Below are 27966 nucleotides of genomic sequence, written 5' to 3'. Positions count from 1 at the left end.
TGAGATTTCACCTCACACCAGTCAGAATGGCTAAGGTTAAAAACTCAGGAGTCAGCAGGTGTTGGTGAGGATGTGGAGAAAGAGGAACACTCCCACTGCTGGTGGGATTGTAAGATGGTACAACCACTATGGAAATCAGTCTGGCAGTTCCTCAGAAAACAGGACATGACACTTCCAGAAGACCCTGCTATACATCTCCTGGGCATATACCCAGAGGATTCCCTGGCATGCAATAAATACACATGCTCCATTATGTTCAGAGCAGCCTTATTTATAATAGCCAGAAGCTGGAAAATACCCAGATGTCCCTCAAGGGAGGAATGGATACAGAAAATGTGGTATATTTACACAATGGAATACTACTCAGCAATTAAAAACAATGAATTCATGAATTTTTTTTTAGGCAAATGGATGGAACTAGAAAATATCATCCTAAGTGAGGTAACCCAATCACAAAAGAACACACATGGAATGCAATCTCTGATAAGTGGATATTAATTAGCCCAGAAGCTCTGAATACCCAAGGCACAATTAGCATGACAAATGACTCCAGTTTCCTTTTGTAGGCACTCAGAGCTATGAGTTTTCCTCTTAGCAATGCTTTTATTGTATCCCATAAATTTGGGTATGTTGTGCCTTCATTTTCATTAAATTCTAAAAAGTCTTTTGATTTCTTTCTTTATTTCTTCCTTGACCAAGGTATCATTGAGTAGAGAATTGTTCAGCTTCCATGTGTATGTGGGCTTTTTGTTGGTTTTGTTGCTGTTGAAGATCACCCTTATTCCATAGTGATTTGATAGGAAGCATGGGATTAGTTCGATCATCTTATATCTGTTGAGGTCTATTTTGTGACCTCAACAGATTTATGGTCAATTTTGGAGAAGGTACCATGAGGTGTTAAGAAGAAGGTATATTCTGTTGATTTAGGATGAAATGTTCTATAGATATCTATTAAATCCATTTGGTCCAAAACTTCTGTTAGTTTCTCTGTGACTCTGTTTAGTTTGTGTTTCACTGATCTGTCCATCTCAGAGAGTGGGCTGTTTACATGCCCCACAATTATTGTGTGGGGTGCAATGTGTGCTTTAGTAAGGTTTCCTTTACGAATGCAGGTTCCCTTGTATTTGGGACATAGATGATCAAAATTGAGAGTTCTTCCTGGTAGATTTTTCCTTTGATGAGTATAAAGTGGCCTTCTGTATCTTTTTTGATGACTTTTGGTTGAAAGTCTATTTTAGCTGATATTAGAATGGTTACTCTAGCTTCTTTCCTGGGACCATTTGCTTGTAAAACTGTTTTCCAGCCTTTTACTCTTAGGTAGTGTTTGTCTTTGACACTGAGATATGTTTCCTGTATGCAGGAAAATGTTGGGTCTTGTTTATAAATCTAGTCTGTTAGTCTATGCTTCTTTATTGAAGAATTGACTCCATTGATGTTAAGACATATTAAGGAATAGTGATTGTTGCTTCCTGCTGTTTTTGATGTAATATTTATGTTTGTGTGGTTATCTTCTTTTGGCTTTGTTGAAAGATTATTTTCTTGCTTTATCTTGTGTATAGTTTCCCTCCATTTGTTGGTGTTTTCCATTCGTTTTCCTTTGAAGGGCTGGATTTGTGGAAAGATACTGTGTAAATTTGTTTTTGTCATGAAAAACCTTGGTTTCTCCATTTATGGTAATTGAGAGATTTGCTGAATATAGCAGTTTGGGTTGGTATTTGTGTTCCCTTAGGGTCTGCATGACATCTGCCCAGACCCTTCTGGCTTTCATAGTCTCAGATGAGAAATCCAGTGTAATTCTGATAGATCTACCTTTATATGTTACTTGACTTTTTTCCCTTACTGTTTTTAATATTCTTTCTTTGTTTAGTACATTTGGTGTTTTAATTATTATGTGACAGGATGAATTTGTTTTCTGGTCAAATCTATTTGGAGTTCTGTAGGGTTCTTGTATGTTCATGGGCATCTCTTCATTTAAGTTAGGGAAGTTTTCTTCTATAATTTTGTTGAAGACATTTACTATCCATTTAAGTTGGAAATCTTCACTCTCTTCTATGCCTATAATCCTTAGGTTTTGTCTTCTCATTTTGTCCTGGATTTCATGGATATTTTGGGTCAGGAGCTTTTTTCATTTTTCATTTTCTTTGACTACTATATCAATGCATTCTATGGTATCTTCTGCATCAGAAATTCTCTCTTCTATCTCTTGTATTCTGTTGTTGATGCTTGGATCCATGACCCCTGACTTCTTTCCTAGGTTTTCTATATCCTGAGTTGTATCCCTTTGTGATTTCATTATTGTTTCTACATCCTTCTTCAGATCCTGGATGGCTTTGTTTAATTCCTTCACCAGTTTTGTTGTCTTTTCCCTTAGTTCTTCAAGGGTTTCTCCCTCTTTACTTCTGCTCTCCTGTACTTCTTTAAGGGAGTTATTTATGTCCTTCTTGAAGCCCTCTATGATGCCCTTCATCAGCATCATGACCTGTGATGTTAAATCCAAATCTTGCTTTCTTGGTGTGTTAGGGTATCCAGGACTTGCTGTTGATCTTACAAGGGGAAAATTTTGACAGTCTGAGGGCAGTCATTGATTTAGATCTAGAGAAAATACAAACTTCCATCAGTCACCTTCAAGAATCACTGACTTCATTATCAGAAGTAGTACTGCAGAATAGGAGGGCTATGTGCTGCCTTAGCTGAAGAGTGTGGCTTTAATATAGACCATTTGGGGTTGTTAATCCTGTTAGGACCCGTAATTGTTCTTCAACTGTAGCTGACTTTTGACTTCTGCATTTTAGACTGCATGGTCACTGTTGTTAAAAAAAATACATAAGTACAGTACAGCTAATGATCTTAGAGCTGAGATACAAAGAACTAGAAACAGAAGACCAGGAGTATGAGATATCAGAATACCAGCAATTGCTTCAGAATTGAAGCATGCACAAAGAAAAGAGGAAATGAAAGAGTCAGCTCAGGAACTTTGGAAAAATTCCACCAGACCCCCCTTCCCTCTGGATAAATTGCATTCCTTAGGCCACAGGGAAGAGGGACCAACTGGCCACCTTCCCAGAGACAACCTTTGACCACCTACCTCATTCCCTAGAGACCAATCAGTTTGAAAGTCACACTGTTCTGCCAATCACATTGTGTCTAATGGTGGAGGCACTGAGAACTGTAAATAGGCTCCCTGGATGGGTTCTATGTGGTCATTATCCCCCATGTGCAGAGTGCTGGATTAAATAAAATCTTGCTTTTGCATCAATTCCTGTCTCCACACTGTTCACTCAGGGGTCTAGAGTAAGTTAAGACTCATCAGAGTCTTACCTTACCAAAGGTCTTCCCATTCTTATGCCCCTTCACAGTTCCTATAATACAGATCTTAGCAACATATATACCTTGGGTATTAATCACAGAGTTAAGGAATGGAAGAATTTTTCTCCAGCATTTGGCCTTTCTTTGGTTTGATTTCTTGTTATTTTATTATTTCTTTCTTTTCTTTTTCTTTTCTTTTTTGGAACAAGGGTCTTTTGTAAATAGTATTTTATTGAGAAAGAACTTGACAGTTATAAATTTTTTTCAAAAGTTTAAAACTTTGAATTTTTCTTGTCTCTTAAAAGATATGTGGACCTTTGAATAATGTTGGAACTATTGATATCTTTATTATGTGACCTAAAGTTTGATAATCTGACAGGCTAAAAGCTAACAGGTGATCTTCCTGAGATGGTTTAACCTTGGATTTTAAATCATGATGAATGATCCCTTTTTCAGTCAAGGCTAAAAGGTACTACATTTTAGGAAAGATTCCTGCTACAAATACGCTTTTCCTCTTATTATTAAATGTATGTAACAGTCACTAGACATTAGCACTTTTAGGGGGTTTCCTCATATCAATGAAGATGTACTGTCCTATAATGATGCTATATAGTCAAATAGATGATTTCTTAAATTTTAATGAATAATTCTATAAGAATTCTAAATTATACTAGTAATTATTAAGTCCTTTGTAATAGAATTACTATTAAAGCCCCATCTGATATGCAAACTGCAATTAGAACTCAGCCAGTCTTCACTTGTCAGGAGTGAATTGCTTCTGAATACAAAGCAGGCATTTACAACTTGCAGACACATTTCTTAGGTTGTAAGACAATTAACCAAAGGTCATAAATGGACTTAAGCACAGAAGATAAAATATTCACTAGATTTATCTACACAAAACTTAACTGCTAACTTAGTCACTAAAATGATAGTTTTAGACTCTCAATGAATCTGTGGAGCTAATGACAGATAATGAGTGTCTAGCTAGACAACTAGTCTTAATGAAAATACATGTAAACATCTCTATTGTAAATTTCTTATTCAATCTATAATTGAATTTATAACTTGAGTTTATATTTGAACTTTTAGTGAACTTTTGTTTAAGAAAAAAAGCTTGGTAATGCCATGTGATCTAGTCTCCTACAAAAGTTATAAAAGACTAGGAAATGTGACATGGCAGCAAAAGGAGTTAGACAAGAAGTTGGAAGGAAAGAGCAAAATTAGGAGGACAGCAGAGTAGAGTAGCTTAGAAACTAAGGGAGCAATTTAGAAATTAAGATGGCTTATATTTTGATAGGTTTTCCCCTTTAAAAGTAAAGATTCTAATTCTTTTTAAAAGAGTCTCCTTTTTTTTCTCTTCCTGAGAGCAAATTTCGCTAGCGGACAAGGAGTTAAATAAATACTCAGCCTAAGATCCCTGAAGAGATTTGCTTTGGAAAACCTAGTTTAGTAATTCAATTAACTATGATTTTATCTGAGAAGAAATAAACTCAGCCTTAATTCATGTCTAAAATAATAAATAAAATAAAAAAGAGATGTTCAGTATTTTGAATGAACAAAATGAGACAGCATACCTTTAGTTTGCAGGGTTAACTATTTTTATTAGCATTTTCTTACTGAAAAAAATTAAAAATTTATTCAAAATAATATTCACAAAATGACACTTATAAGATGTTTGTATATTTATTTCTGCATGAGCCTAACTCTGCCACCGGGATTCATGTCTAGTATAGATGAAAGCTGTACATAGAGAATAACAAATTAAGAGATGTACACAATAAAATAAAAAATAATATTTCAGACAATTTAAACTGGATCTTATATTTTCCCCCTGAGGACAGAGGACTGCACTTGTGCAAAGTCTTTGGGGTGCACAACAGGGTCATTACTCACGTTCTTTAGCTTAGGTATCCTTCTGGATGCAAGCTGAGCACAATGAAAGTAGAGTAACCCCACATGGCAAATTTCCTCTATTAATGGATTTGGCAGTCAGAGCTCCTTTTGCATTTCTTCTACCAGCAGGTTGGCTACCTCTGTGTCCCATAAACATTTATTTTCTTTGCTTACCTAAACATAATAAAATCAGGGTACAGCAAGCCAAAAGCCAACATCCAATTAAAGGGAGAACAACTTAAAGCAATTCCACTAAAATCAGGAACAAGACTGCCCACTAGCTCCCTATCTATCTGATGTAGTACATGAAGTTCTAGCTAGAAGACTAGAACAAGAAATCAAGGGGATATAAATTGGAAAGAAAGAAGTCAAAGTGTTGCAATTTGTGGATGACATGATAGTATACATAGGGGCCCCAAAATTTCTGCCACAACACTCCTAGAGCTGATAAACATCCTCAGCAAAGTGGATGGTTAAAAAATTAACTCAATACATAAATAAAAATCAGTAGCCCTCCTTTATACAATCAATAAATGGGCCTAGAAAGAAATCAGGAAACAACGCTGTTGCAATAGCCACAATTTTTAGCATTCTGTCTAAACTCCACACAACAGTTTCCTGGCAACAGCCAGGTATGCTCCTCTCCACAATTACCTGGCAACAGTCATGTAGACCTGACCCAGTATAAAAGGGACTGCTTGCCCCCTCCTCATTCTCTTGCTTTCTTGCCCTCTTGTTCTTCCCTTCTTGCTCCCTCTTTGTTCCTACCCATTCCCTCTCTCCCCATTCCCTTCCCCTCTCTTTCTCCACCTGCTTATGGCTGGACTCTACTACTCTTCTCCTCTCTTTCTGCCTTTCTCTACCTCTACTATTCTTTTAGCTCCTCTCCCCATGCCCTGAATAAACTCTATTCTGTACTATACCATAGTGTGGCTGCTCTCTTAGGGGGAAGGGATGTTTCAGCATGGGCCTTTGGAAGCACCAGTTTCTGCCATAACTCACTACACCTCCATAGAACATAACCACCTTTCTCTTTATCTTTATGTAAACACATCAAGAATAATATTGAATATCTTGGTGTAGCTCTAACAAGCAAGTGAAAAACCTATATGGTTTTTCAATTCTCTAAAAAAAGACAGTCAGGAAGAAATCAGAAGGTCAAAAGATTTCCCATGCTTATGGATTGGTAGGAATAACATATTGAAAATGGCCATTTTACCAGTAGCAACAGGTTCAATGCACTTCCCTTTAAAATTCCAACACAATTCTTTACAGCCTTTGAAAGAGCAATTTCCAACTTCATATGGAAAAACAAAAGCCAGGATAGCTAAAATAATTCTGAACAATACAATAACTTCTGGAGGTACCATACCAACCCCAGAATCTGTGTGACAAGTTTTACATACTGAGGTGAAAAGTTCAAAAGAAGGAGGCCTCCTGGAACCAGTTGTGGAATGCTTACCCAGAACAAAATATTGAGCCATAGTTCTCATGGCAATTTATCTGTTTTATTTTCTTTTAATCCTTTTCTTACTTAATGTGTTCCTGGTAGCCTAGGCCAAGATCTTAAGTAAGAAAAACGGGTAAGAAACCATCCCTTGAGATGGAGTCACTAACCATGACCTTATCTCCAGGGAAACCAGTGGTTTACTTCATAAATAATTTACAAAATTACATAATAGTAATTTCATATGGCTACATGTATGTCATCACATGTGGGCTTTGCTATGTGGTAATGAAAGCCTTAAATAAAAAGAATTACAATAGTTTAAATTTATGCATTGAAGATTTATAAAAAAAATCAGGTACTAGATGCTAAACAATTGACCATCAAGATTTATTAACCTGCTCTTGGAAATATGCCACTAGCCTTGGATGACTACCCCACTGAATACATGCTTTCAGAGTTGTAACACTTGGATGATTTCTATTGTGCCAAATAACAATGATGTTACCTTTTCTACTCATGATTCACTGAATACACCTTTTCAGAGTTTTAACACTTGGATGATTTTTGTATCTTACTGTGCCAAATGATAATGATGGTATTCATGATTGCTCCACTGAACACATCTTCTTAGAGTTGTAATATTTGCTTTTTTTAATGTATAAAAAATCCTTGCTTGAGAGCTGCAAAAATACACTCAGATGCAAAATGCCTCTGTGTTTGTTTCTGTTTGTCCCTGCTGCGTCCTTATCCATCTAGTCTTCAAGGACCCTCATCCCAGAGACCACCATATCTGTCTGGGGTGGTCCATGGCATAGAAGCATCAGCATCCCTGACTTCAAGCTTTACTGCAGAGCAATAGTAATTAAAATTGCATGGAACTGGTATAGAAACAGACAGATTGATCACATCAATGAAAGTCACACACCTGTGGACACTTGATTTTTGACAAAGAGGCCCAAACCATACAATGGAAAAATAAAAAGAAATTGTCTTCAACAAATGAGGGTGGTCTGGTTGGATGTCTGCATGTAGAAGAATGCAAATAGATCCATATTTATCACCCTGCATAAAAATTTAAATCCAACTAGATCAAAGACTACAATGTAAAACTAGATGCAATAAAACTAAGAGAACAGAAAGTGGGGCAATGAACTTGAACTCTTTGACACAGGAAACAACTTCCTGAACAGAACACCAGTGGCTCAGATTCTGAGATCAACAATTGACAAATGGGATATCATAAAAATGCAAAACAAATACTCTGTCAATAGGACAAAATGTGCTAAGCTGAGAACATATAACAGAATATGTTAACAATAAATGAGGAGTATTTAGAACCTTGATGTAATATCTTCAAATTTCTTTTAAATCAAGGAAAAATCCAACACAATAATAGTATTTTGAAATGAACCAATAATAATAGTTTTACTTAGCTCAATGAAAACATTTTATTTGTTTTTTGCAAAGAAAAAAATCATCTATCAGAAATTTTCATCCCTCTACATAATTAATGTCTTATTCTGTTTTATTTTCCCATGCACCTTTCATATTATGACAATGAATCATGTATCTATGAAGTATCCAGACTCACTAATATTACCAGAGATAAGTAATTCTTATTTTCCAAAATTATTTGCTGATAAAGATGGTAGAACAGAGGCAAGCAATACTCTTCTAAATCATCACAAATCAGAAAAAAGAAACAAACAAATAAAAAAATCCATGTAATGAAAACACAAGAAGCATTGAAAAGCAAGTGTGCATGATAGTTAAGTGTAGAATAAGAAAACTAGATAAAATACACAACTATTACTTAATACAACTATAATGAGAAAAGAAAACTGTGACCAGAAGTGCTAGACCAAAGGGGTGGACAAGAGGAGAATTCACTCCATGGATCTTGCTTTAAAGGGAGCAGTTGCTAGGAAATTACTGAAGGGTGCGATTCCATGTCACTGTTAAATATTCTGATGAGAAAGAAGCAGAACCCAAAAGAAACTCTGCACTCAAAAAAACTCGGCTGAGAACAATAGCCAATGATGCAGAACAACTTCTGGCTTCAAAACTACACGAGTCCTGCCCTCTAACCAGTGAAAGCAGGAGACATTAAGAAGCACAGAGAAAGGAATAGGAGTCTGCAACAGGAGTGAACTGATATGACAGCCTATCGAAAAAGATAGCTGCTGTCTGTACTTGGGGGCAGGTTTTAATAGCTGGGCTGCCTTGTCTGACCTCACTGGGAGAGGAAATGTCTAGTGTTCCAGAGATTTGGTGTACCAGGGTGTGGGGAAGGGTATAACCATGAGGAGCCCTACCTGCCCAGAGGAGGACAAGGGGAGTGGAGAGAGGGAAAGGACTATGGAAAGGCGTGACCAAGATGGGGACAGTGAGCCAGATGTAAAGTGAATAAATGAAGAAAACAGGGAAGACTAGATTGTGAGAGCTAGTTCCATGATAAGTTAAGATGACAGTATTTACAATGCTAAGATTACAGTGCCTCAAGAGTCACAGGGAAACTGAAGAACTCCCAAGCAAACTAGAAAATGAACCTGGTCAAGAGAGAAGTAGTAAAGAGCAACACATGGCTCTGACGCCTAGAAAACTCAATTCGAATGCCTCTTCTGCCCATGATTAGCTGAGGTCACATTTTGCCTAAACATGAGGCTCTAATGTTAGTTGTAAGTGGTACAGAGATGAGAAGCATTACTCGCAATTCTTTTTTTTACTAGCCCACCCATGAAAAACATTAAGGCTGTCATTCTGAAATGTATAGGCTCTGAGTGTATGAGGATCCAGATGGACCTGGAATTTTTTCCAGATCCTAGGCAGTGACTAGTGCCTATGAGGGAAGACCAAGATAAAGAGACAGTAGAGATCTCTGTGGGGATGTTTTGACTCACATTGTGGTCGTAAATCACAATGAAAAATCAGGCAGTGCACCTTCAGTCTAAGTGACTGACATGTTCCTGAGGTTCAGAGAGGAGGCAACTATGCTCCTGTTTGGTTTTGCTGCTATACAAGTCCAAGTACATCGAGCCAGCATCTGGGAACAAAGTTAGTCACCAGTCTGTTTTGTGTGGAAACCAAAACATCGTTCTCAATGGCAAGACCACTATAATGAATGCCTGTATCATCCAAGGAGACCTGGCAAATATAAGAGTTGGGCATCACTGTATTGTGAAAAGCTGTAGTGTCATAGCTTTTCAAACAGCAAATATTTCCAGAACCAAGGACCTCTTCCCCATTTGGTGTCCAACTAGATCATCCTCTGCTGCCGATGTGTCTGGGGCCATGAGTAACTCCATGTGCACTCTCTGGTTGATGGTTTTGTCCCTGGGAGCTCTGGGAGTACTTGGTTACTCATATTGTTGTTCCTCCTATGACACTGCAAACCCCTTCGGATACTTGGGTCCTTTCTCTAGTTCTCCCATTGGGAACCCTGTGCTCAGTTCAATGGTTGGTTGAGAGTGCTCCCCTTTGTATTTGTCATGCACTAGGAGAGCCTCCCAGGTGATAGCTATATCTGGCTCCAGTCAACCAGCAATAGTGCCTGGGTTTTGTAACTATATAGAATGCATTCCAGGGTAGGGTAGTCTCTGGATGCTCTTTCCCTCATACTTGATACCATAATGTAGAGGAATACCAGGAGAGGGAAGCAGGGGTGGGTTGATTGGGGAAGGGGAGATGGCTTGTGGGATTTTTGGGAGAGGGGAGAACCAGGAAAAAGGACAACATTTGAAGTGCAAATAAAGAATATACATAAGTTAAAAAAAAAAGTCAGCAAAGGTGTTGCATTCTTTCCTCTGCATATTGGGGATCATGTCTTTATTGAGGAAGACTGTGTGGTCAATGCTGCAGATTGGTTCTTATGCTGACGCTCACGTTGGGAAGAACTGTGTGACTGGGCACTGTTGTGTCTTAAAACACTGCTGCATAATTCTTGACAATAGTGTTACCTCCAAAAACTGTGTTCCCCCCATTCACTGTCTTTTCTAGCTGCTCAGGATTCTTCTCAGGGGGGCTCCCAGAGTGCACACATGAACTGATGATGGAAGTCACCAAAAGCTGCTACCAGAAGTTTTTCTGCCCCTAACACAAGTCTAATGTCTCTTCAGGGGGATTCTGTATCCCAGACTTTAAACTTTACTACAGAGCAATAGTGATAAAAACTGCATGGAATTGGTACAATGTCAGGCAAGCAGATCGATGGAATAGGATTGAAGACCCAGAAATGAACCAACACACCTAAGGTCACTTGATCTTCGACAAAGGAGCTGAAAGCATCCAGTGGAAAAAAGATAGTCTTTTCAACAAATGGTGCTGGTTCAATTGGAGGTCAGCATGCAGAAGAATGCGCATCGATCCATTCTTATCTCCTTGTACTAAGCTCAACTCCAAATGGATCAAGGACCTCCACATAAAACCTGACACACTGAAACTAATAGAAAAGAAACTGTGGAAGACCCTTGAGGACATGGGCACAGGGGAAAAGTTCCTGAATAGAACACCAATAGCTTATGCTCTAAGATCAAGAATTGACAAATGGGACCTCATAAAACTACAAAGTTTCTGTAAGGCAAAACACTGTCAAAAGGACAAAACGTCAACCAACAGTTGGGAAAGGATCTTCACCAACCCTAATTCTGACAGAGGGCTAATATCTAATATATACAAAGAACTCAAGAAGGTAGAACCCAGAGAACCAAATAACCCCATTAAAAAGTGGGGTACAGAGCTAAACAAAGAATTTTCACATGAAGAACTTCGGCGGGCTGAGAAACACCTTAAGAAATGTTCAACATCATTAATCATTAGGGAAATGCAAATAAAAACAACCCTGAGATTTCACCTCACACCAGTCAGAATGGCTAAGTTCAAAAACTCAGGAGACAGCAGGTGTTGGCGAGGATGTGGAGAAAGAGGAACACTCCTGCACTGCTGGTGGGATTGCAAGATGGTGCAACCACTTTGGAAATCAGTCTGACGGTTCCTCAGCAAACTGGGCATGACACTTCCTGAGGACCCTGTTATACCACTCCTGGGCATATACCCAGAGGATTCTTCAGCATGCCATAAGGACACATGCTCTACTATGTTCATAGCAGCCCTATTTGTAGTAGCCAGAAGCTGGAAAGAACCTAGGTGTCCTTCAACAGAGGAATAGATACAAAAAGTGTGGTATATTTACACAATGGTGTACTATTCAGCCATTAGAAACAATGAATTCATGAAATTCTTAGACAAATGGATGGAGCTGGAGAACATCATACTAAGTGAGGTAACCCAGTCTCAAAAGATCAATCATGGTATGCACTCACTGATAAGTGGATATTAGCCTAGAAACTTTGAATACCCAAGACATAATCCACATATTAAATGATGTTCAAAAAGAATGGAGGAGTGGCCCCTGGTTCTGGAAAGACTCAGTGCAAGAGTATAGGGGAATTCCAGAACAGGGAAGCGGGAAGGGGTAGATGGAGGAACAGGGGGAGGGAAGAGGGCTTATGGGACTTGCGGGAGTGGGGACCCAGAAAAAGGGAAATCATTTGAAATGTAAATAAAAATATATCAATAAAAAAATTGAAAAAAAAGAAAAGAAAAGAAAAAATTCTCCAAGCTCACCAGTCTCAGTGTCAAATACAACAATGACAAGAGCAGAGATTACACTTGGCCTGTCTGTCCTGCCCTCTGAAGACAGTCAACATTCACTGGAACAGACCATGGCAACAGCAATTGGTGCACCCTGCATAATGTTAGCCTCTCTGTCTGCAGGGTTCAGTTTTTCTCCCACCTTTGCCAACCCTCAGGCCCCGGGACTCTGTCCCTAATGTTTGCTTTTGCCTGTCTCTGACTATGCCCATGTGAGGGGCTGACCTCTATGCCTTAATGTCCCTTCTGGACACCCACTTCATCCTAGCCTGTTTCTATGAGAGGCATTCCCTGCACCTCGGTTCTGTGAAAGGCATGGAAGAGTGTATATATTTATGATTGTATACCTTTGGGGCATATATATATGATCCATTTCACTGGACATCCTGGATTCATAGGCGAGAACATGCCAAATATTTTCTGCTCATATCAAAGCCCTTCCAATTTCTCATCTTCTAAGCATTCAACCTTTACTCTTTATCATATATTTCTATGTACCTCAATCCCTAGTTGTAGTGTGAACTCATATTGGTTTCAGGATTTTTAGGTGGACTGCTACGTTATCTGAAATAATCTTTACAAATATAGGAAATTACACAAATACAAAGTTAATTGAAATTCAAGACCTGCATTCATTTTGTTTATCTACCTACATTTTATAATATTGCTCAAACAAACATTTTAATGTTTATAATTTTGTTTTTAAGTGTGTCAAAAAACAATGGCCAGTCATATTAAAAGAGAAGTAAAGAATTAGTAAATTGGTAACAGGACAAAACCATTCTACACACTGAGAGTAATGTTGCCATCTTCTGGCCACATGTTAATTGTGACATTTAAATTCTCTCCTTTAATTGATTAAAAAATGAAGAAGAAGAAGAACTAAATATTTTAATTATACAATTATAACCTCTAATTTTGAAATTAATATAATTATGTAAACTGCTAAACATGAAGCTAAATGTAATCATATCAGACAATATTAATATATTCACAAATATTTTTCCCTAAAAAGCATTGAATTCTGGTTTGTTTGTTTTGTTTTGTTTTTTTACACTGTAGTGGGGGGGGGCAAGTTGTACAAGTATCATAATTAAGGATCCTGATTCTATTTTGGTTGTTTGTTTTGTTTCAGATAGTGTGTTTTTGTAGAGCTCAGACTGACCTTGAACTCAAAAAAATTCTACTACAGCTTCTTCAGTGATAAGACAACAGGTGAATTCTATCAAAGCCATCATTGATCCAAAGGATCATTAGCAACTTTGTTTACGCCTTCTTACAATATTTAGTACTTAATAGAAACCCCTTAGGTTCTTTCTTGCAAGTTTTTGTCACACAATTTTAGAGATTACATTGCTGAAATCTTCATTTTACTCTAATTCATACCCACACCCACTGTGATGTTTACTTGTTCTGTAATTTTTCCTTTGCTAATATGATAAATCCTAGGCAGAAGTGTGTTTTCCATCTATCTTTGAGTTTGTATAAATATTTTAAGTTCTTTCTTTAAAAGCATTCTAGTTATAATCAGCTTTACCTGGGCCTGTGACTTCCACCAAAAGAATATAGAACATACATACACTCTTTTTTTTTAATTTTTTTTATTCGATATAATTTATTTACATTTCAAATGATTTCCCCTTTTCTAGCCCCCGACTCCCCGAAAGTCCCGTAAGCCCCCTTCTCTTCCCCTGTCCTCCCACCAACCCCTTCCCACTTCCCCGTTCTGGTTTTGCCGAATACTGCTTCACTGAGTCTTTCCAGAACCAGGGGCCACTCGTCCTTTCTTCTTGTACCTCATTTGATGTGTGGATTATGTTTTGGGTATTCCAGTTTTCTAGGTTAATATCCACTTATTAGTGAGTGCATACCATGATTCACCTTTTGAGTCTGGGTTACCTCACTTAGTATGATGTTCTCTAGCTCCATCCAACACTCTTAGTTACACGTGATCTTAATCTTAAGCTGATCCAGAAGGCAGATCAGCAAAGTTAGTGTGTATGACCGTCTATTATTTTTCTTAAAGAAATGGATGGAACTAGAAAGTGTCATCCTGAGTGAGGTAACCCAATCACAAAAGAATACACAGGTATGCACTCACTAATAAGCAAATGTTAGCCTAAAAGCTCAAAATAAACAAGTTACAATCCACCCAGCACAGGAAGCTCAAGAAGAAGGAGGACTTAAGTGAGGGTGCTTTGGTTCCTCTGAGAAAAGGGAGCAAAATACTCACAGGAGCAATAAGGGAGACAATGTGTAGAGCAGAGACTGAAGTAAATTCCACCCAGAGACTGCCCCACCTGGTGATTCATCCTATAAACAGTCACCAAACCCCGACACTACTATGGATGACAAGAAGTGTGTACCAAAAGGAGCATGCTATGGGTGTCTCTGGAGGGGCCCTGCCAGAGCCTTACAAATACAGAGGCAGATGCTAGCAACCAACTATTGGACTGGGACTAGGGTCCCCAGTGGAGCATCTGGAGGGTGGTCTGGAGGAGCTGAAGGCTTTTAGAGCCCCATGGGAAGAACAATGATTTCGACCACCCAGACAGACGCCCCAAGACTCCCATGGACTGAACCATCAATCAAGGGGTACACAGGGTTCCAGCCAAAAATGTGGCAGAGGAAGGCATTGTTGGGCATCAGTGAGAGGAATGGTCCTTGGTCAGGTAAAGGTTCAACAGAGGCCCCAACAAAAGAAAACTGAGAGGCACAAGGTGGGAATGTGTCAGGTGGAGAGGCATATATGTGGAGGCAGATGGAGGGAGGAGGGGTTAGGGGTCTTAGTGGAGGGGGAAATTGGGAAAGGTTTTACCATTGGCAATGTAAATGAAGATGATAGTCAATAAAAAATAGAAAAATAAATAAAGAAAAAAGAAAAAAAGAAAAAGAAAAAGGACATATCTGGACTTGACTCTCAACACACCTAGCTAGAATATGCTAAAACTTGATACAGTATTCTCTTTGCCCCAAGGGCACTGAATGTAGATGATGGTTATGGTGGATCTTTCCATAATTGGAAGATATATCTATAATAAAGTGTTACAGAAAAAATAAATATGATCTGTTTTCTGAGAAACCAAATTTCAACTGCATTTATTACTACAATTAAATCAAGATAAAAACTATGAGCACATTACTGGCTAACCAATTATTTCATCCTAGAGGCTGTATTGCCTTATAGGGCTCTGGGTACCACCCTTATCTACTGTTGCTACATGTCTGTAACAAAATCCTGAATGGGATAAATAAAATCTTGATGAATCTCCATGATAGATTAACCTATCTTTCCTTGAGAACCACTAGTTCATGTAATGGTGTTGTGGCAATCATCCTACACAGTTTACAATACTTTATAATGCACTTATAGCGTGATCCCCTAATAGATAGATAAACAATTTTTAAATGAAATGTCTCACCACTGTCCTTTGTATCCCTACCCCAGACATATGGAGTTTCCAGTCTGTGCTCATCTTACTTTGTGAAAACTAATCACCAGAACCAAAAGGGTCCTAAAATTTTGTATCTCCTTTAATCCTATGCCTTATTGCTTCAGTTCCTTCAGTGACAGTTTCTGCTGATTGCAGCACCACAGGCTTTAGCAAGTCCACAACAGGAAGATGAGTAATATCTATTGGTCAGCTTTCTGTATTGCTATGATTATGCTCTTCCACCTTATATCTGTATCAGTTGGCTGTAGTGAGGACCAAGAATCATAGAACCAATGATTCATGCATTCAGGAGTCTAGTAAGAATACTTTACTGAAAGATGAGAGAGAGAGAGAGAGAGAGAGAGAGAGAGAGAGAGAGAGAGAGAGAGAGAGGTGGGGGGAAGGAGAGAGAGACAGAGACAGAGACAGAGACAGAGACAGAGACAGAGAGACAGACAGACAGACAGAGAGAAAGACAGACAGACAGAGAGAGAGAGAGAGAGAGAGAGAGAGAGACCTAGGGAGAATTCACATACTACTAGTCTAAAAAAAGGAACAGTAAAATGAATCTATTAATAATCTTGTGTACTCCAAGCTTGATGCCACATTCAGCCATCATCAGAAAGGCTTTTTCCTGTAGCATACAGGAACAAATACAGGATCCACAGAATCCACACATAGATAAAATCTTGGAACACATATCTCAAAATGAAATGTCTCCATCAATTCCTTCTGGGAACATTGGGATTCCATCACCAGAGTATGGAGAAAGATTTGAGAAACAGAGGGGATGTAGGACATCATGAGAACAAAGTCATCTGCAAAAATGGACCTAAGCACAAAAAAAAACCTCACAGACCCTGAAGCAGCAATCACAGGGTCCACATCAGGAACCCCTGATATATCTATATATATATGTATATGTATGTGTATGTGTATGTGTATGTGTATGTGTATGTGTATGTGTATGTGTATGTGTATGTGTATGTGTATGTGTGTGTGTGTATGTATATATGTATATGTATATGTATATGTATATGTATATGTATATGTATATGTATATGTATATACATATATATTTGTAGATCCAAGGTTTTGTTTCTGGGATAGGATTTCCTATTTTCTTTTCATAGCCTGCAGTATGCATTTCCATGTCCTAGACAATACAACAGGAAGGTGAAATTTCTATATAAGGCTCCAGCTAGACCTCAATGTTCAATGAGTTATGAGGGTATTGTCTTCCTAAAATGACATGGCTGTCAGCTTATAGACAGTTTCCCATTGTCTTAGTCACACACTGAGGTGTTTGGGATGTCCATGGGATACTTCAGCCAGCAACTCAATTGGTTAATATATTGCCCTAGCATTGGAATTTTCTTAAAGGGACAAGATAGCCATGGGGGACAGATCTATCATATTATTTGAAGGCTTTATTCAGATTGTCTTCCTAAATTATAGGAAGTTTCTACTGCACTAAGTTCCCATATAGTTCCTCAAATGCCTTTCAATTGTAAAGGTCTCTTGCCCCATTACCATCCTCAATTCCATTTCCCCTATGTCTTCCCACTTGATCATTTCATTCTCATTCTGCTGCATGTTTCCTAGGCTAAAGATCTTTGTAAAATGTTTATAATATTTATATAAACTCATAAACTACCATAATGTCAGTTACTTATTAACCTGCTCCTTCCCCTATAACCACACAGAGAAAGACTAAGATTTATGAGAATTGCCTGGAGCCAAATGCTGAGCAATTATTATTCCATGTTCAGCTTCTAAGTTTGTCAGGCTTCCTCCCAGCAATATTCCTATATTACTTGTACTTATTCATCATTTCTTGATCCAGTTATCTTCTCCTCTTCTTGTCTACTCCTAGATTCCTTCTTCACTTGATGTCTCTTTCTCCACCCTCCAGCAATCGTAAGTCCCACATTACTCTCTCTAAGGCTCAGTGTTGGCTCCTTAGCCTCAGTTGGAAAGAAGGAGAATGAATGAGGAACAATGTTTATTCAGACATGACGCAGGAGGTTCTAAGAATAAACATTAAAAAGCCATGTCTGGATTGGAGCAAGATATGAGAGCAAAAAAATAAGGGTTTGAGTAACACAGGGATAATATTCACATAGTACATAGACATATTATGCCTAAAGATCTTAGCAACATACGCCTTGAGTGCTCATTTGGTAGCTACAAAATAGAAAGACTTTCTATCCAGCTTTGGTCTTTCTTTGGTGTGATTCCTTCTTTATTTGATATTATTTCTTCTATTTGGAATAGGAGCATTTTAAATGGTATTTTATTAAAGAAATATGTAATGATTATTATACTTTTCAACATCTTACAACTGAATTTTTCTTGTGTCATAAAACAAACTTAGACCTATTAATAATGGGAAAAGTGTTGATATCTTGGTAATTCTTGGATAGAAGTAAAGTAGTTTTCCCTGAATTGTGAACTGGATGTGAGTTTTGGTTAACCAAATGCTACTCTGGCATTTCCATACAGTTGCCTTAGTTAATTATATGTCTGTTTCTATAGTATACATTAATAGTTTTTAAAAATAACTTGTAGCCATGAAGAACATAGTATAGAAAGCTACATCAAATTAAGCTATAAAATTTCATGGCCGATAATCCAAGTACATCTGAGACAGAGGAGGTATGGGTCTAATTATAAGCTAAGAAATCACTCATGCCCAAACTGGCATTTTCTTTAAAATACTACTGAAGATTGTGGGTTCTATGAAACCACTAACATGTGAAAACCAATGAAATCTGAGAAATAATTGCAGGCAACTAGAGACTAAGAAGTGACAGTTGAATGTAACATGGGATCTTGAATCAAATTCTGGAAGGAAAAAAATGAGTTAAAAAATTGGATGAAATACAAAGGAAATGTAAATAATTTGAATACTGACACTAAAGAGTTAATCAAAATAATATACCAAGCTAAAGCAAGATCATATAACAGGGCAAGATATCAGTTAATAAGAAGTATTTGGATTTTTGATGCAAAGTCTGGCAGTTTCTTTAAATCCAAAAACCTCTAAAATTATATTAATATATTGAAATGATCCAATCATATGAATAATTTTTTTCTGTTCACTGAAAACATTTATTTTCTGAAAATGTCTAAATTGTACTCAAAATTGTCTATAGGCTCCACTCCCACAATTGGATTGCTGTTTTATTCTGTTGTATATTCACATGAACCTTCCATATCATTACAGCAAACTATCACATGTGGATCATGTGTCTATGAGTATAAGGATTTACTAATAACATGATGGGTAAGTAATTCTTCCTTTCAAGAAATACATATTGAAAACATAAGAGAATAAAGGCAAGAAATACGCTTCAAAATCCTGACAAATCTGAAAAAAAACAAAATCTATTTAGTCAAAAATGTGAGAAGCATTGAAAGGCAAAGGGACATTGCAATGAAAAGCAGGAAGTAGAAAGAGTAGATAAAGTACACAGGTACTGGGTACTACCTTTAAGGTGGAAAAGGCAAACTGTGACCAAAAGTGATGGACTAAAGAGAAGAGAAGAGGGCAAATTTCCTCTGCCCAGACCTTGCTTTAATGGGGACAAAGGAAAATGCCCTGGAGGTAAGAGAGCACAAATAAAATAGTGGTTTACTGAACTAGGAAGCAGAAGCTGGGACATCAGGGCTTCTGTCCCATATCACTCACTTAGCAATTCTGGTAGGCTTGAAGCAAAACCTGAAAAAAAAATCCACTCTTCTGGGAACAGCAGACAATAAAGCACAAATATCTCAGGCCTCAAACACCAAACATCTCCCCTCTACACTGTTAAAGGGGGAGTCACTGAGAACTAGAGAAGCACAGGAGCCTGCAGCAGAAGCTGAACTGAACTGAACCTGAATGGAACTAGCAATTCATGCTAAGACTAAGGAGTATGAAAGCAAATTCCAAGGTAAGATGACAGTATTTAAGGTCACAGTATATAAGGTTACAGTATATAAAGTTACAGAGGCTACTGACACATTAGAGATGTGGTCTTTGAAATATGAATCAGGGATATTGAAGGACTATTCAACAGTCTTGAAAAGGAAACTGGTCAGATGAGATGTAATGCAGAGCAACTCACCACTCTGAAGGCAAGAAAACTCAATTCAAGTGCATTTCCTCCTCTGCCAATGATTACAAGTGAGTCCAAATTTTGTTTAAACTTTTGGACCTCAGGACAGTGTCATAGAGGAGGAAAAATTACTTGTTATTTACTCTTCAGTGAATGAGAATAAAGGTTGTCACTCTGGAAGGCATGGGCACTGAGTGTGAAAATCCAGGGTGACTAGGAAGGTTTTCTCAATCCTGGACAGTGATGGTGTCCATGACAGAAAGACAGAAAAAATATTATGGATCTATGCGGGAACATTTTGACTCAACTTTTAGTTTTAAATTGCAATGAAAACCAGGCAGTAAATATCACAGAGAATTTCAGAGCATCTGGGGGGGGGGGGTCCTTGAAGATGAAAATTGGAGGGAAAATGATGTTTTAAAATGTAAAATGTACAAGATCATTGTTGATCATAACACTCCATTTTAATCCAACCAGTTAAATTTTTGAGATAATATTGTGCTTATAAAGAAAGATTATGAGGATTCAGAATGTTCGCATAGTATAGAAAATGACTCATCACAGTTTTAATTTACAACGTATTCCTTTGACATGAGTTCCAGAAGGAAAGTGAGTGTGTATCACACTAGGTGGCTATCAGCAGCACCTAAAGAACGTAGGCCTTCATGACTCCTGAGACAGGAAACTGTATGCAATGAGCAGAAGATGACTACAACTTAAGGAAAATTTAAAGTTTCCCATATAGCAAAAGATGGTTTGAGTGAGTTCAAATAGATTAGATATGCAATTCATTAATTATGTTTGTATTTCTTATGGAAGAAAATAGAAAAATTTATTTGACATAACTTGAAATTGCTCCTTGCAAATGCTACTTCTAAAGTGTTTGTACAATTATGTCTGTATAATCACAACCGTAGCAGCCTAACACATGTCCAGTATAGATCAAAGCAATAAACAGGAAATAGCAAAATAAGAGCTGCTATACAGCAAATAAATAAACAAATAAAACTTTATATTTCTTTCTACATTTGTCTTTAGGACAGAGAGCTAGACCTGGGTAGAAAGAAGCTAGAAATCCTCTAATCTTTGTAGGTACACATCAAGGACATCAGTCAGTGCTTCTGGTTATGTATCCTGCCCTTTGAAAGCATAGTTGGTACAATAAAAGTAGAGGAACATTCACACTGCAACTCTTCCTATGTTAACCAGAGTTCTTCTGGCTTATCATCTAACAATGTGTTACTCACCTCTGTGTCCCCTGTACTGCTTAATTCAACCAAGGGGCTTTCTTTCTTTAGTTTCAGTCATGACTGTTTTACCAGTGATGATATTTCTTATAATTCTGCTGCTAGCATTAATGCTCACTAAGGCAGGTTGAGTATTACATGGATAATTACATCAGATATACCTAACTTTTTAAAAAATAATATACTGAGTACAAATACAGAAATACTGATGGTAGGCTAGGTTAAAGCATTTCCATTGGGTTCTTGGAAAACCTAACAGGGAAATGGAGATAGAGACTAAGATTGAATTCTCTACCTCAGGGAGTTATAGTAGCCTCTATTGATATGTGGGGAACTGACATTTGAAGAGGAACATGTGCTACAAACATATGAAACTTAACTTTTGTCAAGATGCGCATGAAGGTGATAGAGATACCTTTCAGTGAGTAAAACATTAAAAGTTCAGTTCAGATATATTTCGCAATTAAACTACTGTGAAATATGATGTGGGGGCAGAAGACTTAAGCACTGAACAAAGTACTTTGTCAAAAATACAGTTGAATACCAGACCAACAGCCAAAGTTATCTGCTAGCCTGTATAGGAAGTGAAGTTGGCCTTAACCTCATGAAATAACTCCTCATACCTATGAAGTATGCACATGGTTCCCAGTAAAGTTTCACGACATAGTGTTCATTCATAATGAACTCTTTCTTATGATCATCTCAGCCTTTAATGACTCATTGGTTGGTATTTTTTAATTATTTGGGAATCTTACACTATATACCCCCCATTGCACTTTCCTACAAGTTTGCCCAAATACACAACTCTTTCCCCCAAATTTACCGAAAAAAAATAAAGACATTATTTTTTTTTAAAGATCCATTTAGTGTGGAATATATTTTTACTAGAGCATAGACAAATTCCTATTGACCTTCACCTCAATGTAAGATGAGTGTTTCTCTTCCTATATCCCAGAGAAAGCCATCAATTAAGGAGAATTGTGAAGTGGCCTGAGCAGAGTGGAGTGTATTTTACCCTGCCTGACAAACTTTTTGTACCTTGAGAGTTCTGGGCTGTTGAGTGGTAGGCCAAGTCTCCCACAGACATTAAGATGTATTCAGGCAGCAGCCCTGACCATGTGAATACACATGAGCTTTGATGGTAAGACAGACTGCTGATATCAATATGTCCTTTGGCCATATTAGGACCACTGACCCAAACATGACACCAAACGTGCATGGACCACCAACCTCAAGAGGGTTTAAGGTTGTTACATATGCCACTAAATCAGCATGACTACACAAGGCAGCAAAGCCTGAGACATCACTGATTTATCAGGCAGCTGGACAGAAACATACATCTACATGAATCTCAGGCTCAATTGAGGTCTATGGAAGAAGATGGACCACTGACAAAAGTGTGGACTCCAGTGACATCTTGGAGCAAGTTGTTCCTTTGAGGCGGTCCAATCCAGAAAGTGAATCTTTCTTCTTTGCCTAGATTCAGAGGGAATACTAAAGCTGGGTGGCAAGGTCTGGGACTGAGCCTGGGTCTCCATGAGCTCCAGGCTGAGCTACCATGCTGCTAACCATGCTGAGTAATGACAGCCTGTAGACCTCAATCTCACTGTCACCTGTCACCACATCAAATCTACAGGTACACCTCTTTCCCTAGCTCTTTCACTGCTCTCTTTTTCTGTCTTTATAGCAACCCTTAAGTTGCTATATGTTAGATATTATTATCAAATTCTCTGTCCTAATAAAAGCTCTACTATAACTCAAACAAAAATACATCTTCTCAGAATGTTTATATATAAAACAAGATAGTATATTGTTGCGAGAAATATTTAAAAAGTTGAACCAGCATTTTCCTGAGCTTGTGCCTCTGCCCTGAGGACTAGCTGGCCATGCACTGGCAGGCAATGGCCAACATGTTTGTATCTCATGGAGATTCTGACACTAACTGTACAATCTCTGCACCCTGTGCTTCAAATACCCTACACCCTATGTGGAGCACTTCAGGCAAACCTATGCTTGGGTGTTCTACCTTTCTCTCTTGAACCCAGACAAGCCACCACGTGAAGGAAAATGCAACACAAACTTAGTTCAGAAATAGTAAGTAACTCAATCTCTGAGAGCAATAACTAAAACTTAATCATGTAAGCCTTATTAAAATCTGAATCCTTGTAGATCCTCTATGATACCAGGAATTTCTAGCAGATACATCTTACCCCTCTGCTGTCCCCTACATCTCTCCTGCTTCCTCTCTTCCTTTGTCCACCTGGAAGTCCTGCCTTCTTGCCCAGTGATTGACTCCTTTATTCATTAGGGGATTGGTTAACAAGAATAGCACCAGGCCTATATAAGTAGAAAATTACAATCACCTTCTCTCAGAAAACTCATTTTTGAACTTTCAAATGAATTATCTTCCTATTTTATTTGAGTTTTATTGCATAGGAGGAACTGTTTGTGTATGACAATCTTGGTTTAGATAATATGTACTATGAAAATAAAGCAAATATGTAATACTAAAAAAGTGCCCCTGGGATAAAGCCTACTTGATCATGGTGGATGATCGTTTTGATGTGTTCTTGGATTCGGTTGGCAAGAATTTTATTGAGTATTTTTGCATCGATGTTCATAAGGGAGATTGGTCTGAAGTTTACTTTCTTTGTTGGATCTTTGTGTGGTTTTGATATCAGCGTAAGGTGGTATTTGGCTTCGTAGAAGGAATTGGGTAGGGTTCCTTCTGTTTCTATTTTGTGGAATATTTTGAAGAGTATTGGTGTTAGGTCTTCTTTGAGGGTCTGATAGAATTCTGCACTGAAACGATCTGGTCCTGTGCTTTTTTTGGTTGGAAGACTTTCTATGACCCCTTCTATTTCTTTAGGGGTTATGGGACTGTTTAGATGATCTATTTGGTCCTGATTTAATTTTGGTATCTGGTATCTGTCTAGGAAATTGTCCATTTCCTCCAGATTCTCCAGTTTTGTTGAGTATAGGCTTTTGTAGTAGGATCTGATGATTTTTTGGATTTCCTCAGTTTCTGTAGCAATATCTCCCCTTTCATTTCTAATTTTGTTAATTTGGATACTTTCTCTGTGCCCTTTGGTCAGTCTGGCTAAGGGTATATCTATCTTGTTGATTTTCTCAAAGAACCAGCTCCTGGACTCATTGATTCTTTGTATGGTTCTCTTTGTTTCCACATGATTGATTTCAGCCCTGAGTTTTATGATTTCCTTTCTTCTTCTCCTCCTGGGTGAAATAGCTTCTTTTTGTTCCAGGGCTTTCAGGTGTGTCATTAAGCTGCTAGTATATGCTCTCTCCATTTTCTTTTTGGAGGCACTCAGGGCTATGAGTTTTCCTCTTAGCACTGCTTTCATTGTGTCCCAAAGATTTGGATATGTTGTGCCTTCATTTTCATTAAATTCTAAAAAGTCTCTGATTTCTTTCTTTATTTTTTCTTTGGCCAAGGTGTCATTGAGTAGAGTATTGTTCAGCCTCCATGTGTATGTGGGCTTTCTGTTATTTTTGTTGCTATTGAAAACCACTCTTACTCCATAGTGATCTGATAGGAGGCATGGGATTAGTTCGATCTTCTTGTATTTGTTGAGGTCTGTCTTGTGACCAATTATATGGTCGATTTTGTAGAAGGTACCAGGAGGTGCTGAGAAAAAGGTATATTCTTTTGCTTTAGGGATGTAGGGTTGGTTCAATATATGGAAACCCATCAATGCAATCCACTACATAAACAAACTCAAAGAAAAAAACCACATGGTCATTTCATCGGATGCGGAAAAAGCATTTGACAAAATTCAGCATCCTTTCATGCTTAAAGTCTTGGAAAGAACAAAAATTCAAGGCCCATACCTAAACATCGTTAAAGCAATATACAGCAAACGAGTAGCCAACATCAAACTAAATGGACAGAAACTTGAAGCAATCCCACTAAAATCAGGGACTAGACAGGGCTGCCCCCTTTCTCCTTATCTTTTCAATATTGTACTTGAGGTACTAGCTCGGGCAATTCGACAACATAAGGAGGTCAAAGGGATACAAATTGGAAAGGAAGAAGTCAAACTATCATTATTTGCAGATGACATGATAGTCTACCTAAGTGACCCAAAAAAAAAAAAAAAAAAAAAACCTCCACTAGAGAACTCCTACAGCTGATAAACAACTTCAGCAAAGTAGCAGGTTATAAAATCAACTCAAGCAAATCAGTGGCCTTCCTATACTCAAAGGATAAGCAGGCTGAGAAAGAAATTAGGGAAATGACGCCCTTCACAATAGCCACAAACAGTATAAAGTACCTTGGGGTGACTCTTACCAAACATGTGAAAGATCTGTATGACAAGAACTTCAAGACTCTGAAGAAGGAAATGGAAGAAGACCTCAAAAAATGGGAAAACCTCCCATGCTCATGGATCGGCAGGATCAATATAGTTAAAATGGCCATTTTGCCAAAAGCAATATACAGATTCAATGCAATACCCATCAAAATCCCAACTCAATTCTTCACAGAGTTAGAAAGAGCAATTATCAAATTCATCTGGAATAACAAAAAACCCAGGATAGCTAAAACTATTCTCAGAAACAAAAGAAATTCTGGGGGAATCAGTATCCCTGACCTCAAGCAATACTACAGAGCAATAGTGTTAAAAACTGCATGGTATTGGTACAGTGACAGGCAGGCAGATCAATGGAACAGGATTGAAGATCCAGAAATGAACCCACACACCTATGGCCACTTGATCCTCGACAAAGGGGCTGAAAACATCCAGTGGAAAAAAAGATAGCCTTTTCAACAAATGGTGCTGGTTCAACTAGAGGTGAGCATGCAGAAGAATGCGAATTGATCCATTCTTGTCTCCTTGTACTAAGCTCAAATCCAAATGGATCAAGGACCTCCACATAAAGCCAGACACTCTGAAGCTAATAGAAAAGAAACTGGGGAAGACCCTTGATGATATCAGTACAGGGAGAAAGTTTCTGAACAGAACACCAATAGCGTATGCTCTTAGATCAAGAATTGACAAATGGGACCTCATAAAATTACAAAGTTTCTGTAAGGCAGAGGACACCATCAAAAGGACAAATCGGCAACCAACAAATTGGGAAAAGATCTTCACCAATCCTACATCAGATAGAGGGCTAATATCCAATATATATAAAGAACTCAAGAAGTTAGACTCCATAAAACCAAACAACCCTATTAAAAAATGGAGTACAGAGTTAAACAAAGAATTCTCACCTGAAGAACTTCGGATGGCGGAGAAACATCTTCAAAATGCTCAACTTCATTAGTCATTAGGGAAATGCAAATCAAAACAACCCTGAGATTTCACCTTATACCAGTCAGAATGGCTAAGATTAAAAATTCAGGAGACAGTAGGTGTTGGCGAGGATGTGGAAAAAGAGGAACACTCCTCCACTGCTGATGGGGTTGCAAATTGGTACAACCACTCTGTAAATCAGTCTGGCAGTTCCTCCAAAAACTGGGCACCTCACTTCCAGAAGATCCTGCTATAGCACTCCTGGGCATATACCCAAAATATTCCCTACCATGTAATAAGGATACATGCTCTACTATGTTCATAGCAGCCCTATTTATAATTGCCAGATGCTGGAAAGAACCCAGGTATCCCTCAACAGAAGAGTGGATGCAAAAAATGTGGTATATCTACACAATGGAGTACTATTCAGCCATTAGAAACAATTAATTCATGAAATTCTTAGGCAAATGGATGGAGCTGGAGAACATCATACTAAGTGAGGTAACCCAGACTCAAAAGATGAATCATGGCATGCACTCACTAATAAGTGAATATTAACCTAGAAAACTGGAATACCCAAAACATAATCCACACATCAAATGAGGTACAAGAAGAAAGGAGGAGTGGCCCCTTGTTCTAGAAAGACTCAGTGAAGCAGTATAGGGCAAAATCAGAACAGGGAAGTGAGAAGGGTTGGGTGGGAAAACAGGGGGAGGGAAGGGGACTGATGGGACTTTCGGGGAGTGGGGGTCCAGAAAAGGGGAAATCATTTGAAATGTAAATAAATATATCAATAAATTTAGAAAAAGGTCTACTATGTGCATTTGTCCTAATATGAATTCATAAGTTTCTTACATATGTTTGTTCAAACATTCAATAATGATCACTATTCCTGAAACATAATACAGAAAATAGGCATAGACATAGAGTAGAAAATTTCTTATATTATTGTGGAGTCTATAAGCACAAAACTAAAAGATAAAATAAAAGAAAATTAATGCCTGGTTAGGTCTTTGTTTCTTACTCTAAACGTGTTATAAACAATTTCCTCTGACTCAGGTTCCGAAACATACTGGAAAAGAAGCTACCATAGTTGCTGCTCACAAGACAAACCACAAGGCTGACTTGGAAAAACCTGATTCCCAAGGAGAACAAAACATCCAAGAGGCCTTTGAGATGATCTGCTGTGCCTTTGATCAAGACAAAATGTTGCTTAAACACCAGGACAATGCTGATCAAAAGCAGTTAAACCTGTCTAAATTATTTACTGCCCTGAGCAAATGTAGTGCTCAGAAACATCAAGTGGACACAGTAAATTTCAGAATTATAGCCCATATTCACATCTTGTATTCACCCAAATGCAAAGAGAATGTAGATGGTAAATAGATAATAAATTAGTTTCTCCTCCCTCTAGTTAAATACTAAAAATAGCCAGCGGCAACAAAGTATGGGTTTTGAACCAGCTATAAAAAGAGCAGGCAGCTAGTAATCTATATTACTTCTTAACAAATAGCCTAACCTTCCTTTCTTTAAATGCACATGTTATTTCAGGCAACATTCCCAGAAAATTCACATGGGTCCCTCCCTCTTCCTCACTGTAGTCTGATCAAATATGAATGAACATGT

General features: G+C 37.9%; 2 pseudogenes; both read left to right on the top strand.

The window, feature by feature from the left end:
- Positions 1–411: 411 nt before the first annotated feature.
- LOC127692767 (dynactin subunit 5-like) lies at positions 412–10756 on the top strand (annotated as a pseudogene).
- Positions 10757–21162: 10406 nt separating this feature from the next.
- On the top strand, positions 21163–27726 carry LOC127691956 (exocrine gland-secreted peptide 1-like; annotated as a pseudogene).
- The last annotated feature ends 240 nt before the right edge of the window (positions 27727–27966 follow it).

The sequence above is a fragment of the Apodemus sylvaticus genome, chromosome 9 (assembly GCF_947179515.1).
Source record: "Apodemus sylvaticus chromosome 9, mApoSyl1.1, whole genome shotgun sequence".
Classification (NCBI taxonomy): Eukaryota; Metazoa; Chordata; class Mammalia; order Rodentia; family Muridae; genus Apodemus; species Apodemus sylvaticus.
The sequence above is the reverse complement of the archived record's forward strand: the minus strand, read 5'-3'. Positions and strand labels throughout refer to the sequence as shown.